The 14,732-nt window shown below is 37.1% G+C and overlaps 1 long non-coding RNA gene across 1 annotated transcript; it reads right to left on the bottom strand.

The window, feature by feature from the left end:
- Nucleotides 1-251: 251 nt before the first annotated feature.
- LOC115031295 (uncharacterized) lies at nt 252-11,490 on the bottom strand. The gene is made up of 3 exons (XR_003836893.1): nt 11,308-11,490; nt 1,362-1,465; nt 252-450 (listed from the first exon to the last, which is right to left on the bottom strand). It is a non-coding gene; the product is annotated as an uncharacterized LOC115031295 (long non-coding RNA).
- Between the last annotated feature and the right edge of the window lie 3,242 nt (nt 11,491-14,732).

The following is a 14,732-nucleotide window of genomic DNA, read 5'->3' on the forward strand; positions in this document are numbered from 1 at the left end:
AGGCTAAATAAAAACCCATTCATCAAGATTGGGTGAGGCAACCAAGAAGAAGGAAAAGGGTCCCAAGAATAGGCAAAAGAGTCAGAGACATACCCAGTAACACTGTCAGGAATCCCCCCAAAACATCAAGCCAACAACAGTAACATATATTCAGAGTACCTCGCAGTGATCCACTCAAGCTCTGTGACTGCCATTTCAGTCTCTTTGAGCCCCTATGAACCCTGCTTAGTTGATTCCTCAAGTCGTGCTCTCAAGGTGTTTTCAGCTTCCCTAACTCGCACAGTACCTCCTCACCTTCTTCTTTGGGGTTCCTCAAGGTTCAAGGGGAGGGATCCAATGAAGAGCTCCAATCTGGTTCTTCTCTCTGCCTAATGCTTACCTGTGTCTCTCCATATCTGCTCACATCAGCTGCCAGCAGAAGCCCCTCTGCTGATTGGGCAAGGCACTGATCTATGAGTATATAAGAATATGATTAAAATTATTTTATTGATTTTTTTTCTATCCTAGGTCTCTTGATTAGCCAGGCTGGAACTGCTTAATTTCCCTGAAATTTTGGCAAGCTTAATTATATAACAAAAATTATAAAGAAGTAAAATAAAAATTATTTTAAAAATATATGTATGAGGAAAATTTAAAGAAATAAAACATGTTTAATAGGTCACACATAAACATATACCATAAAATGAAAGAGAGAGAGAGAGAGAGACTAATTTGTGACAGAAGGGGCTTATAGGCTTGAAATAATCCCATACATACTTTCAACCAAACTTAACAACCTCTTGACTAATTTTCTTTTGGTTTCCTTCATAATATGTTTGTTCTCTCTGAACGGTCAAACCAATACTGTCACATATGCTTTTTATACATTCTTACTATTATTTTTAAAAGCATAATAGGCATTTCAGAAACATAGAAAAGTACCCAATAGTTGTGTTAGTTTTCTATTACTGTAACATAATAGTTAAGATAAATCAACTTACAAGAGGGAAAGTTTATTTGGTCTCACAGTGTTGGGAACTTCAATCCGTCACTTTGAGCCTGTGATGAGATGGTACATCAAGGCAGAACCATCAGGTGAACAGGGCTATTAATTCCACAGACACCAGAATGTGAATGAGATACAGCTAATGGGTGGAGCCTCAATATCTTCTTTAAGGAAACGTTCCTGGTGATCTACCTTCTTCTGACCCATGTCTCACCATTTTTCAATAATATTACACAGATTGGTAATCAACACTTTAACACAGGGACTTTAACTGTACTTCAGGAATATAGATTAGGTAGAGGAATACATACAAGGCATTTCTTTCTAAGCAATCATGATGAAGATTAGGATAGAAGAGCAGGGGAAGGTGACATACTCATCTTCAGCTAGTGTGCGCTGGGAAGCTCTTTGGAGAGGCTTACATCCACCTGATCTTATTCGGGCCATTTCCCATCACTGCTGAGCAGTTCATCACATTGGCTGCAGATAAATTGAGTAGCACTAAGATTAAGATAAACCAGCACACCACCACCAAGTTTTAGACTATCTTCCAAGAAGTAAAAACATTCTGTTCTCCTAGCCAATCTCTGTTTCTGTAAGTCAGGCAATCTCTCCCCCTTGAAATGTCCCAGAAAGCAAGCATTTCTTCTGGCACCCAGAGTTAGGTCATTATCTTCTTAGACCTGGACATTTTAATGTCTTCTTCCCTCTTGGATCTTGTCAGTGAGCTAACCTATAAGGTTAATGATACTTGTTATCTGTATTTATCATTATCTGGGATTGTGTTGGAATGACAATATTAAATCTGCCTTTGATGGTATAAAGGATAAAGCTAAGTACTTAGCCAATAAGCATCTTGATGGGAATAGGATCTGATAAAGAGAATCCTACACTACAGTGAAGGATGGTGACTCACATTGCATATCAAGTATCTAAGTGATTTTTTTTTCTTCTTAAAAAAAAAAAAACTCTTTATGTAACAGGAGGGAGAAAAATGGACAGCAACAGGGGAAAGGGCTCAGTACACTGATCTGCTCAGAGTGATAACCTATACTTCAAAGCCTCACGCCATGCTTATGGCTGTAAACTTAGAGGGCGCTTCTGCCTCGGAATAACATGCACTATGACATGAACCATGTTTCAGAAAACGCCACAGAGACAGAAAGTTAAAAGACAACAGCAGCCATGATACTATTCAGGCAGAATACCTTTCCTAGAGTTTTGTTCCTTTCCCCTTTGTATAAGGTTGGTGACTTTCTCCGAGAAAAATGAGGGGCTATCTCTGCCCTAGCGATAAGAGATTACTTGAGCGCCTTCTCTGCCTGAGACCTCACACATATCCTTTAATCCATATATCTACTGGGCAGTACCATTTTTACTTCACAGAAGAAATAGAGGCTCAGAGAAGGGTATCTTCATGTTGAGGCACTCACACCCAAACCCTATTTCACTCAAAACCCAAACACATTCCCAAAAGCAACCATGCCACTATTCAGGATAATAGCCATTCCGGAATAATGCCTTGCCAAGAATGAAAAGTAGAATATCATCTCTTATTAAGTTTGGTGATGAGAGTGAGACACAATTCTGCAGGAATATAATCAAAGAAGCCTATTCACCCTACCAAATGCAGGCATAAGGCTGGGGTTGGGGGTGGCTTGTTAGCATTCAATATGATGATGTCATGAAGCCGTTTATGCAGTATCCCTGTGTCAAAATGCTAAGCAATGTGTTCACATTCTACTGAACTTTTCTGTAGGCGTCTATATTTATTCTGGAACCCTTCCAGGAGCACTTAAGAGTCTGGATGTGTGTGAAGTTTCCCAGGGGCCTGGCAGTGCTAGGACTCATAAGCAGGCTGTTTCATCTGTCTGTGATCCTGTCCTGAGTGTTTGGTGACCCTTCAGCCTCAGGTCCTGTCTTCTCCAAGGCACATGTGTGGCTTCACAGAGGCCAGTTAAGCTTTCATAATTCCAGTGTCAAAATCTTAAAACAGACCATAAATCGTCTTGAGATGTCCTCCAGCTGTATCATTTGATATGTTATACTGTAAACTTCTCTCCGTGTTTCCATAAAATAGATATGTCTTGTTCATTTTAAAAACTATTAGAGACATTTTTGTAATTATAAAACAATTAGGAAGAATTTTATGTTGGTTTTTATCAATTATCTCCAACAGTTACTTATTCAATAGATTTAAAATGAGGCTATAATTTTAAAACTAACTAATATGACTGCTAAATATGGAATTTTGACATAAAATTAAGGAATTGAGTGGGTTTTGTCTCCTTCCTTCTTTTTTCTCTCTTTCTTTCTTTGCCTCCATGATTATGCAATTAACAGTCTGAGCATTATACCAGAAAAGGTCATGTCTCAACTTCTTAACCATATCATCCAAAAAGAAATTTCACAGTAATAGAGGCAAGAAAGAGGGAGAAAGAAAGAGAAAGGGGGACTCTGAATGTGTAAAATGTAGATGCTCCTGAAAATTAAAGAACTGAACAGGTACTATAAACTTAGAAATCCTGTGTGTGCGATCACTCAGGTTTAGTCATTGCTTTCCTAAATCAGGAAAACCTGCTAGAAGTAGCCGCTCATGCTCCTCTGGCCTCCTCTCTTTAAATCCTTCTTGCACATTAAACCACGGCCATTTTTATACTGAAAATTCCTTTGTTCGTTATTTTTCAGAACTAAAATTGGAGTCTTCCAGTATGAAACGTCTTCCCCTAGGAACATTTTAATACAGGCATTAGAACCAAGTTTCCATTAGTTCATAGGTATATGAGGAAGTATTGAGAACCTGGTACATGCAGAGAGTGCTCGCTCTTTCACTACTCTGTCTCTATTAATCATCAGGTAGAACTGCATTTATTTTAAAAGAAATGAAATGAATATGCTAATAGGATTTGAGCTCCTTGGGTGAGGGATTTTAGGCTGGGTCTTGATGATGCCAGGAAGAAAATTTGCAGATGCTGACTGGTAAGCAAGGAAAGCTGGGGCAGGTAAATCTTTACTCTTTTGTCAGGGGTCACCTTTGCAGAAAGGGACATATTATACTTTTTTCTGCAAAAGCCAGCACTGAAATGGAAAGCAGCAGGGGAGTTACAGTAAGGCAAATGGAAAAAAAAAAGAATCTTATAATAGACCATGTCTTCCTGACAGGTAGCACATTCACAAGGGATCCACCCAGTCTTCATGGGGACAATATATAATGCTCTGCAGCTGCTGTCTTGGAGGGTTGTGGTAAATCTCCAACCCCAATAAGCCCGTGCAAAGAACACACAATTCAACTATAATATTTATAAATGGCATACCTGGATTGGGCAGATATACCACTACTTTACTCTGTTCCCCAACTATGAAATCCCTTGCTACCTGCGGTTTCTCCAATCCACGTGCTTCTCTTCCATCTTGCTTCCACTTCTTCTTCCTCCATCTTCTTCTCCCTCTGTCCTCAACCTCGTCTTTCTCTTCTTTTCCATCTGTCCCTCTTCCAGCCTCACCTTTCCCTTCTATTGCCCAATCACAGACTCTAGCCTTTATTTAAACAACTAAGATTTCACATGAAATCACCTGAGTCTGTCGTCTATGCCTCATCAGAATTAGAAGAAAAAAAAAAACAGCAATGTACAACATTGGAGTTCTTTTCTTTTTCTTTTCTAAATTGTGTGTGTGTGTGTGTGTGTGCGTGTGTATTAGTGTTTAGCCTGAATGCATGTCTCTGCACAACTTGCATGTCCACCATGTACATGCTCAAGATCCCATGGTTCTTAAAGGTACCACAGGGCTTAAAGGTAGTTTTAATCCACCATGTATGTAAGTGCTAGGAACCAAACCCAGACAATCTCTCTTAACCACTAAGCCATCTGGATGGCCATAGATATTGGAGTTTTCCATAAAACGTTAACAGGATGTCTGTGATTTTTATTTTTCATAATTGTGCTGCCTGTGATCTCCCTACTTCTCTTAGCAGGCAGCATCTGGTTTTCTCCCTCCCTTTACAGCTGACTTCCCTCATAACTCTTGCAGTCTTCCACATGAACCCCTACTGCTAGGACCTGTTTCTCAAATCAGAACACATTTAGAACATAAATATGGTTTGCATATTAAATTCTTCTACATTCAACTTCCAACAGACACCTCAGGAAAAGCAAGACACCGTTATACAGCCTGCTCTTCCTGGCTTGTTGTATTTTGAGGTCCTGTATTATGTTGGTTGGATACAGATCTATCCCCTTTTAAACATTCACCTGAGAGAGGGAGGTTTCATGCCTGCCATGGCAGGGCTGTAGAGGTAAGAGAATAATTTGCAAGAGTCAATCATCTCCTTCCACCCTGTGCTTCGAGGACTCAAACTCAGGTCACCATTTTTGGCTACACTGCTTTGTGTGTGTGTGCTGAAGCATCTCACCAGGGTCCCTGCTTGCTCCCTCTCTTCATAATGACTGTAAAACCTCCATGCAGGCCAGATGCTCCACTGATAACCCACTTTACTCCTAGAGATTTGATTAAATCCAAATCTAACTCCAGTCCTTTGAAAGAAATCCTACGTTTCTTGCTGGTTCTCAAGCTTCTCTGATGACCTCTACGTGTTGTTTGCACAGGTGCCTCGACTTATTTGTGTGATTAATATGGAACAGAATGAAGAGCCTCAGTGTCTTCCATGGCTCCACAAGGTACAGATTTCAACATGTTGTTCATTTTCTGTGCATATTTTATTGACAATTTGGGAATTCTTGGCCTGAAAGGGGAAAGCTCATGTTAGGGGACTAAATAGTTGCCAAAACCCCAGCTTGTCCCTTGCTTTTCCTACTGATTTCAAAGCCTCCTTTCTCCCAAGGAACAGGTACCTTGGGGGGTTGTTTTACAGTGCAATGTTTTCAGTAGTGTAAGGAGCTCACATTCAAACATAATTCACATCTTAAGGGAAATGTTGATTTGAACTATTTTCTAACAATGCTTTAAATTGTTGGCAAGGACTTTCCAAAAATAGATGAAAATTTAGGGTTTTTTTCTTCTTCCACCCACTCATGATTTCTAGAGTTTTTATACAACAGATAAATTGACATTGAAGTAACCTACACTTTTCAAATTGAATATATATTCCATATTTGACTGCTACACTATGAAGTACTTTGTTTTCATTAATATCTTTCCTGTCTCCTCCAAAAATAATCTTACAGAAGCAGCTTTGTCTTTCTAGGTCACAGAGAAACAGATTCTCTATTTTCTCTTTAAAACTGTGAGTGAACTGGTGCCTTATTCAGTACTGGAATCTTGAAAGCAAATGTATACTAAAACCTAAAGTGATATTAGAAAACACTTTTTCCATAACTTTCCATTGTTATATGAAGGATAATTGGGTGTTTTAATAAACATATCTTTAAAAGATGCTTTTATAAGATGCTAGCATATTTTCAATTTTCTATTTGCTTCCGCACTGATTTATTTAGACCACACAGATGTGTACTACTCAATTACAAAGAGACATTTGATGATAGATGGGTTCAATGTCACTATGCAAATAAGAACTTTCCCAGCACAACTGTTAGGAATCCGGCAGTCTGTGGAGAGTCTGTATGAATGATTTACACACTGGTCTGCACTGAGCAATGCTCCATGCACGGCCATTCATTTCCTTCACTTAATTGAAAAGTAGCCAATTATCCCATATATAATTAGGTTGAATATTAAACAAATGAAGTACTGAATGAAAATATTATATAATACAGTACTAGTTTGGGTCTGCCTCTAGAATATAAGAGTTCATATTGAACCTTACCACAGATACCAATAAAAGGAAGTGAAAATATTTTTGTACTTTTTTTTATTAGAAGCACAGTATCTCATGTTTCTTAGATACAACATTGAAGTCATAATAAATACAATTTTGAAAGTTGATAAGGTAGGCTCACTTAAAATTTACATTTTTATAATTTGATGTTATCAGTGAATAGAAAGATAATGCATAGTTGAAGACAATTTTTGAAGCACTTAGTTCAATGGACTAGCATCAATCATCTAGGACTGCTAAAATTGTAATAATAAAAATATGAATAACAAACTCAACTCTTTTTGTAATGAGCACAAATATTTTATAAAGTTGCATAGATGCAGAGTAGTTAACCTTGAAGCCATATACACAGAAAAAATAAAAGAAGCTCACAGAAAGTTGTATTTATGTGTGTGTGCATGTGCTTGCCCATGTGAGTATGCACATACATATATCTAATAAGTATAAGTAACGATAAGAAACTATCAATTAAAGATAGGAGACTATCAAGTATACAAATAGGGTGGCATGAGAGGAATTTAAGGAAAGGTAGTTGGGAGGGAGTGGAGAGAGAAAGAGGGGAAACTGATGTAATTCTATCCCAATTAAAATTATTTTTAAAAACATAAAATGTTTAAAGTTTTTCAATTTTACAGAATGCAAACCAGTACATATAGAGATGGTGAATATCATTTTTCACTGGTAAATCCCAGTTAAAGCTTCAGTGGGCCACCATTACATGCTTAAAGATGGCTAAAGTTAAGGTGTGTCACTTATCTGGGACTCAAGCAGAAATTCTTCAGGATAATTGTGAGTAGACATTGTGATTGCTTAAGCATCTAGACATTTTCTACCTATATAGGACAAACTACAGACTCCTTACCCAGAGTTCTTTAACACATTCTTAAATACCTAAGGGTCTATGTTCTCACTGAGAAGTACTACCTAGTTATAAATGGGCATATATTAGCATATGCGTTGAATCTCATTATGCAAATAATTTCCCCTATGAAGTCCTTTAATAAAATCAGGCAGTCTGTTCAGAGTCAGCATGAGTGATTTACATGAGAGTTTCTTAGACTTCCTAAAACTATAAATAAAATGGAGTGTGTGTGTGCATGTGTGTGTGTGTGTGTGAATATCTTGATGGAAAAGAGAGAGAAGGATCACTATTTGAAGGAAAGTCATCTAATATCCACTTAAGTATCTACAGTAGCCAATAGGCAAGTAGGGCGAAATAGAACAAAAGGCTGACAGAAGCAACCATGATGCCATGGAATATGCTTAAATGCAGAAATAAATAAATAAATAACTTCCCATGAAAGAGAAATTGGCATTGATCATTAGGAAGTATACAAGGAAATCAATGTCATGTGAAAACATTGAAAGGCCATACTTTGAGAAAATTCACAAATGGTAAAGTGTAAACAAGATAGCAATCTATGTCTGAAATAAATTCATTTAAATTTCAAAGAAAGATCAGAGTAGGTAGAATCCCAGTCTTAAACCCATATTTAACAAGTAAGGCTATGTAAAATTAATAAGTAAAATAATAAACTAGTTGTGCAGAAAAATGAAAATTATTAGAAACAAAGAAACAGTGTAACCTAGAATACATTAGAGAAAAACGAGACACTGGAATAACATACATTTCGTAATACCAACAAAGAAATGCCAAACATTAATGGAGTGATATATTCCAATTGATAAACGATAACAACTTTAATTCCAGAAAGAGGATCAAATGAACAAATTTATAGGTATATGAAAATGAGCACCTCAAGTCAGCAGTCAAGGGGCTGAGATGAGGACAATCTGTCATATATAGTAAGTTCTCAAGTACTTGAGATAATCTCTACCCCTCTTTCTTTCTCTCTTGTTCCTCCTCATTTAGCTCTCAACCCTTATAAACTAATACAAAGACAAAGAACTCTCACTAAAAAAATTAGTAATAAGCATTAAAATAAATGAATTCAGAAAGAGGATGTGAGTCAACAGTAAATAAAGATTTATTGTTTCTAAACCTATTTCAAAATAATTTTTAAAAATTATTAGTATATATTTATTATTTATGAAGTAGTAGATTTCATGAAGATATTTTTGTGGTTTTATTTCATAATGTCTATATGTGTACCTGTGTGTAGGTATAGATACATGAGTGCAGTTGCCATGTAGTCAGGAAGAAAGTATCAGATGCCCTGAGGTTGAAGTTGTAAGCAGTTGTGGGTTCACCAAGAACTAACTTTTGGTCCTTTTCAAGAGCAGTACATGCTCACAATCCCTGAGCCATCTCTCCATCCATTAGGATATTTTCACTCATGTACTTTTGACCACATATATTATTTTTGTATTAAATTTAGTTAAGTAGATTCCTATTCTTCCAAATCATATCTAGCTCCTTCTATGACACCTTATCCGAGTTCTGATTACAGAAGGCATTCAACAGTATACCTTCCATGTAGAATTATATGCTGCTAAACAATAAAGTATGGAGAAGAAAAGAGGAAGGGTTTAGGAAAAACCTACAACTATGAGTCTCTTCACTGTGCCTTTAGCATCACTACTTTCTACAAGGGAAAATCTATATGCCATTGTCTCCAAAGTGTTTTCTATCAAAGAGAAATTATTTTCTATCCTTGACCAGAGTTTAGAACTTTTCATCACTCAAAACTCCTGTCACATGTATGCCTTATCTATAAATTGTTGGGTTAGAATAGAAAATACAAACTTATCATCGCTCCCCTTCAATAGTCTTTACATAGAATAGGCATATCAAGGATAGACGAAGACAGTATTTTAGTAGATCATTGTGGCCTCCCTTCCCCCCAGCCTGGAACCTGCCTGCTCAAGGGTGGAGCTACCGGCTCATTCGTCCTGCCACGCCCACTGCTGGAACCTGCCCTTGCTGCCTGGAGTCACACCACACATGTGTTCGTCCTGCTACTGGACCCTGAGTTACTTGGCGGGAAATTGGGTTCCCTCCCCCTTCCTTTATAAACTGAGTGTCTGGAAATATTAAATTGAGCCTCGATCAGAACTCGTTGTCCTGGCTTCATTCTTTTCTTCCGCCCTGTCTAGTTACCTCTCTTTCAGCCTGAACTGCCTTTCTCAGTGAACCGTTCGTGTTGTGGACCGCGGGCGGGCCGCAACAGATCATGAGAATTTACTAAACAGCCATAAAAATAACTTAGCTTCAGAAAATAAGGAATGAAACACTGAACTGATAATCATTGTCAATTTTTTTGGATGGCAAGAAGATTGGATGGCACTCAGGGATGGGTTGTTAGCTGTTTGCAACCCTCTCTGTAATCCCTAAAGCTCTTGTAGCCAAGTGATAGAAGATGCTGAGTATGTAAGTATAAGAGAAGGAAAACAAAGACATAGCAGACACTTTCTTCCAGATCTAGGACAGAATCCCCAAATTAAACACATTCATCATATTGCTATTTCTGCTAGGAAATGTATAAATAATTCACTCTGAGTGGGATAAATAAATACTATAAATAACTTTGTATTCATCCAGACCTGATTTCGCTTCCAAAAAAGCTAGATCAGGTAGTGGTACCAGTTGAGTTTTGAAAAATTCTAGTTTTCAAAATTGTGTGCAAAAGTTTGTGGTCTGTGTTATGATCATGGAAGAGGGGTTGACTATAGTCCACATTTTGTCTGGTTTTAGAAAAAGTACTACTTACTGAATCTCCTACCACAGAACATTACTTGACTTCTCTCATAAAATAGACCCCCAGTGTAGTCAAAACCACCTTTAGTGGATGTTTTAAAAAAAAAAAACAATTTAATGATTCTGCTCTTCTTTCTATAGTTTTATCATCTGTCCATGAATCACATTAGTTATAGTCATACTGATTTAATAAAATAAATAAAACAAAATTAAATAAATTGTACAAACCAATATAGATTTATGTACTAAATAAATAAACACAATATTTAATGAAATATTAATGTAACTAAGTTTCAGTGTCAATATTATATATTATTTTTTAGTGTGAACTTATCTGGGCCATCCCATTAATAGAAAGTACATAGTAGAAAAAACATAAAAGAGTCTACAGGAGGCCTTTTCCCATTTTATCTTATTTTGCTTGAATTTTCAAAGTATCTCTGAGCATGACAAAGTGTCAGATAAGCATCACTGTTACATATATGTTCTCAGGTTTATATTTCTGGTCTATAAAGTTTATAAGTACATAAGTACCTAAGCCAAGGAATTGGCAACAATCCTATCTATGGTGAAAGGACCTCACTGGGTCCTAAGCATTTTCTTCCACAAAAGAACACAAAGCCTAGTAGATGAGTCTCATCAAGTGAATTTCAATGTCAACCTAGGTTCTATAATTCTCTTAGAAGTCCTAGGATGGTGATTGCCTTCACCCCCTCTCAGGAAGAAAACAATGCTTCTGAAAATTATATCCTTCTTTAAACTGCCTGACCAGCACAGGGAAGAAGAAAGCCATTCCTCCAAGAAAGAGTTGGTCTTTAGTCTTGTTTAATCCAAAAAGGGTACAAGGGCTTGGGTATAGAAAGTACCAACCTGTGATCTGGTTTCCAGTGGGTGTGCCAGACCCTGCGCTGATTTCCTAGAAGCTGGAGAAGACATAGTCTACTTTTCTGAGAGTAGATTTCTTGGTTACAAAGCTCATTTCTCCTGCTTAATGGGCTTGTCTTCTCTCTGGGGGAAACATTCATCCTGAGATTAATTAAGCAGAAGGTGTCAAACAGGAGATGGTACAGTTCTGTGATAGGACAATGACCTTGGACACTGGGTTATTTCTTTATGACAACCTTTGGAATCCTGGTTAAACTTAAACTTAGATCACTGTCCTGTGAGGTTTCATAAGTTCTAAAAACTCTACGAAAACATGTCTCTTCCAGTAAAGATCTTATGCTAGGGATCATGGTAATAGGAAGTAATGGCCTACAGGTTCTTGACAATTTGCGGCAATTCATACTAACTGTAGATGATGTGTTTATTTTAGTATGTATGTCTTTCACTGTCTAGTCTTTATGCTTTTGTCTTTATGCTTTCATGCCTTTATTGCTGAACATCTTAACTAAAAGTAAAAGGATTATGAGCTCTGTGAAAGAAAGTTCTCTCCTAAGAGGAGTTACCAGCAGACTTTAATATCATATACATTAAAAAGGGCTTTCCTCACATTGCAGTTTTCCTTGGGAAAAGATTCATATGTTTAATTTTTTGTCTTTAATGTATACATTCTACAGGAAATAACACTAAAAGAATAAACACTCCTCAAGGGAAGTTCAGTCTGGAGGGGACAAAGGATTCATAAGTAAGTTGTGTTATTCCTAAACACAAGGCTGTAAGGGCCAGAACGATGAGAACGTGTTTCCAAAGTCTAAAAAGGAAGAATGCCCAGGCAGTGCACTGTCCAGGCTCAGACTAAAAGGTAGGAAATGCTAGAGTGTGGCTGGAGCATGCAGTACTGGGAGGCAGCAGGTGATCCAACGAGCAGAGAGGAAGAAGTGACAGACCAATAAAACAGGTACACAGTGTCACCCAGAAGACCTCCCCAACCCAGAGTCTGGTAGTGATGTTAAGGATGTGGCATTTCATTGCACCTCTCCTTCTTGCATGTAAGTATGCTAAGAGCTCAATGAGGAGCTTTGGGTTAGGCTAAGTATTTTTAGTGACCTTTAGAAACAAACAAACAAACGAAAGAATGGACGAACAAAATGTTGGTTAACCAAACTAGTCTACAAAAAGCATATACAATTTATAATTTTACATGACAAAATAACATTGTAAATTATAGGAATACACTCTAGAGTAGGCTACAATGGTTCCTATTCTGGCTCAAATGCTATTTGCTTTGACCAAGGATAAGTATTTAATGATTTCTGTGCTCTCTACTGATCTATAAAGTAAAAATAATAGTATGTCCCTCTTGTAGTTATTATGAGAACCCAAAAGTTACTATTCGTGGCATACATAGAGCTCTGTCTGATATATATTTAGCATGGCAGAAGAAAAAAGAGAAAAGACAAAAAGGGAGGAAGAGAGAGAACCCAATAAATTAGCTAAGAAAAAAAATTTCAATATCTCTATGAAACATCAAACAGTTGTATTTAATGGCATCAACCCACTCTCCATCCTGGTTACTCTTGAGTATAACTTTTCTAGGACAATCACATATATCCCCCATATGATCAGTGCACTAAAAGCCAATATAAACCAAGTAACCCAGACACCTCCAGATGCTTGCCATGGCTTGCTGCAGTTAATGGAAGCAACTCCAGCGCTTGCGTTGGTTGGCATTGTGTCTGTAACTCAGTGATTCTGTCCCCACGCCCTGTGTGTCTGCTACTGTTCTCAGACATTTTAAAGATTTCAGAGAAGGGAAAGAAAAAAAAGAAGAACTATGACATATTTAGTCCATTTTCCTTTTTTCTCTTGAATGCTTAAATTTTGAGAGAGGAGAAAGCCTAAAAACCCTGGAATTTACTCAGAGCAATTCTGGTACAGGAAGAAGCAGGTACCACTGTGGAGATTAGAAATATTCTAGGCTTTTATTTACTGGGAGTAAGCCACTGTTTTCAAACTTTGATGTTTGAAATTCATTTAAAAGAAATGGAAATAGGATATTAAGATAAAGACATGATTCCATTCTTTTTGGCTTCCATATTCCTTAAATGTTTTTCATCTGGAGGGTGAGACTGGTTTCTGAGCATGATATTTGGAGTCTGAAGTCAAATTTTGATTCCAGCAGCAACTAATTATTAATCTAGACTTGTATAAACTGTAAACTTCTCAACTCATAGGTGAAATTATATCGCCCTCCTAGCGTTTTGTGATGATTAATTGGTTAATTAGAGAAAATAATGAATGTGAGATGTATAGAATGTAATAGCTACCCAGAAAAAGCTAAACCTCCAGCCATGCCTATCTCTTTTGTAAAAAATGAAGCTTTAATGCACAACTTAATTTAATACTAATACTATCACCCCTTTCTTAATCATTTCCGTTTAATGCAAAAACTGACATTAGAACTCAGGTTTCCCCTCTGGATCTACTCCCAGATTTATCAAGTAAGGTTGGTAGATTGTGTTTAACTTCTGATGTCCTTCAAAATCTAGATGTCATTGGCTTCTTCCTACCCTTTTGCCAGCACAGGGAAATAAGTGCAGTTAATTCCAGCTATCAAATGCTCTCCTCTGGTGAAAGAGAGAACATGCTGAAATGTTTGGAGTGACTGAGGGGAAACTGTTCCACATTTCCTTCTCTACAAAGCATATTTGTCTGTTTTTGTCAGCTGCAAAGCCTGATGCTGTCGTGTGCCTCATTATTATTACCACTGCTAGCCCTCTGTGGTATAAGCTCTATATCCACAGATTCAGCCAAGCATGGATAAAAAATGTTCAGAAAAACAATTACAACTATATTAAACATGTGTATGTGTGTCATTCTCTGAGCAATACATTATAAAATCTATTTTTATTTCTTGTATATCAACAAGAGTTTCAGTAGCCATTCTTCAAAAATCTGGGGACCAGAAATGGTTTGAATCTTAAAAATTTAGATATCTTCATATATGTGTGTGTGTGTGTGTTATTAAAAAAAAGAAGAGCCCCAAACTAACCCCAAATTCTGTTTTCTTTCCTTGCACACAGAACCCAAAGTTAATTTTATACAATATGTTGATGTACCTGCATTTGACTGCAAACCATCACACCACAGTGATAAGAAGTTCCCCTTTTGACATAGGCCCACTCTCAGAAAGTTTCACATTTTACGATATTTCAGAATTAAGACATTTTGATTATTTATAGTGTATCAAAAATATGTGGTTGATTATATACAAATACTACACCATTTTCTCATAAGGACTTGATTTTTAGTACCTGCAGGAATGATTCCTGGATCCAGGAATTCCCCATGAGCCAACTATATAACTATTGCTATCATGATTATTACCATTCTTACTGTTCTATGTCTACCCT

The sequence above is a fragment of the Mus caroli genome, unplaced genomic scaffold (genome assembly GCF_978045245.1).
Source record: "Mus caroli unplaced genomic scaffold, Mus_caroli_1 scaffold_7, whole genome shotgun sequence".
Taxonomy (NCBI): domain Eukaryota; kingdom Metazoa; phylum Chordata; class Mammalia; order Rodentia; family Muridae; genus Mus; species Mus caroli.